This window comes from Oncorhynchus gorbuscha, unplaced genomic scaffold, assembly GCF_021184085.1.
Source record: "Oncorhynchus gorbuscha isolate QuinsamMale2020 ecotype Even-year unplaced genomic scaffold, OgorEven_v1.0 Un_scaffold_5482, whole genome shotgun sequence".
Classification (NCBI taxonomy): domain Eukaryota; kingdom Metazoa; phylum Chordata; class Actinopteri; order Salmoniformes; family Salmonidae; genus Oncorhynchus; species Oncorhynchus gorbuscha.
In genome coordinates, this window is record NW_025745374.1 from 1,963 (window position 1) to 4,156 (window position 2,194).

Consider the following 2,194-nt stretch of genomic DNA (forward strand, 5'->3'; position numbering starts at 1 on the left):
AAGTGGCTTTAGCAGCAGAGACAGAGGAGGAAAATGTAGAGAGGAGGGAGTGAAAGGATGCCAGGTCCGCAGGGAGGCGAGTTTTCCTCCATTTCCGCTCGGCTGCCCGGAGCCCTGTTCTGTGAGCTCGCAATGAGTCATCGAGCCACGGAGCGGGAGGGGAGGACCGAGCCGGCCTGGAGGATAGGGGACATAGAGAGTCAAGGGATGCAGAGAGGGAGGAGAGGAGGGTTGAGGAGGCAGAATCAGGAGATAGGTGGGAGAAGGTTTGAGCGGAGGGAAGAGATGATAGGATGGAAGAGGAGAGAGTAGCGGGGGAGAGAGAGCGAAGGTTGGGACGGCGCGATACCATCCGAGTAGGGGCAGTGTGGGAGGTGTTGGATGAGAGCGAGAGGGAAAAGGATACAAGGCAGTGGTCGGAGACTTGGAGGGGAGTTGCAATTAGTTCTAATGTGTGAACCTGTGTGTATTCTAATAGGTGAACCTGTGTCTATTCTAATGTGTGAACCTGTGTGTATTCTAATATGTGAACCTGTGTGTATTCTAATAGGTGAACCTGTGTGTATTCTAATATGTGAACCTGTGTGTATTCTAATATGTGAACCTGTGTGTATCTCCTTAACAGCAGGGGGGCTCTGACTTTGTCCCGGTGGTGGTGAGTCGCTCCGTGCTGAGGTCTATGAGCAGGAGGGATGTCTTGATTAAACGCTGGCCCAAACCCCTGCAGTGGGAGTACTACCGTTCCTTACTGCCTGATGTCAGCATCACCATGTGCCCCTCCTGCTTCCAGGTACTGAATAGATGGAAAACACACACACACACACACAGCATTGCGCTTCATGCCCCCCTCACACCTATCACACACACTCGTCGCTATCACACACACACACACACTCGTCGCTATCACGCACACACTCACCCCTATCACGCACTCACTCACCCCTATCATGCACTCACTCACCCCTATCACGCACTCACTCACCCCAATCACGCACTCACTCACCCCAATCACGCACTCACTCACCCCCAGGTGCTGTACTTAAGAGGCGAAAAATGATTCTAATCTTTAAAACATGACACACTACCCTCACACACACCTTGGCTCTCCATGGCCCTCTGACAGAATCTCTCTTCTAGCCTTAATCTTTCACTTATTTTAACTTTCTGCAGTGCTTCCTTTACTAGGAGTTAGATTTGGATAAAATGTTGCTATTGGCAGTGCTAGATGTTGTGTTACTGGCCTCTGCTACCTTCCTTAGAGAATCCCTGCTCTGCTCTGTGTTCTCTGACCTATGCTTCCTGTCTTCTCTGGTGTGCTTCCTCTAGATGTTCCACAGTGAAGACTATGAGCTGCTTGTGCTTCAGCACAACTGCTGTCCCTACTGCCGTCGGCCCATCGATGAACCCAACTGACCTCCCCAAACTGGTCTAGAATCAATTCATCCATCTCACAATTATTCACATCTTCAGTTTCACTCTTGCTCTCCTGAGTAATGTTCCGCCCATATAATGGCAGAAAACCTCATGGACGTTATTTCAGGGATGTGATTATGAAGATCATTATAGTCCGCAGCAAAAGTGAATCCTCAGATGAACAACCCCATAGAATGAACAGGATGAGGTCACACAGTGAACCACCAATGAACTCTTCTGTCTAGAAAAACGTGTTAAAAAAACGTATTTCAATTCACTGGTATTTATTGCTCCTGTTATATGATGTGTACTTTGACTCTCTAGCATTCTTAAAGAGTTGAATGTATTGTATTTTTATATTATTAAAGTCAAATGTTGTTTTTTTAAATGAAAGGTTTCAAATTCTCCACTTGTTTTGTGCATGAGTGTGTGATTCAGGGTTAGAATGTGTTTGAGTGTGTTTGCATCGGTGTGTGTTGATATTCTTTTCAGCGATCCACGGGCAGTCTGACAGCTTCACAGCTCTAACACCATGTGTCTTACTGTCCCACACCTTTCCACAGGATTACTGTGTGTGAGCTTACGCGCCATGCTACCAAAATGAATATGCCTGACAAAACCTTTCCGATGAGTGTTTGCGTGTGTGTGAGAGAGGGAGAGGATATGTGTGCAACAGAAATCATTTTCTGCTCCTTTCCTAAGTGAGGTCCATATTATTCAGTGATTAAGGATTAGGTTACCACTGCTGCAAATGAGTTGGAACACTCTGGAAATTACATTT

General features: G+C 46.9%; 1 long non-coding RNA gene across 1 annotated transcript; it reads left to right on the plus strand.

Annotated features, from left to right (window-relative positions):
- Positions 1 to 451: 451 nt before the first annotated feature.
- On the plus strand, positions 452 to 1,826 carry LOC124018558. The gene is made up of 2 exons (XR_006835639.1): positions 452 to 790; positions 1,327 to 1,826. It is a non-coding gene; the product is annotated as an uncharacterized LOC124018558 (long non-coding RNA).
- Positions 1,827 to 2,194: the final 368 nt, after the last annotated feature.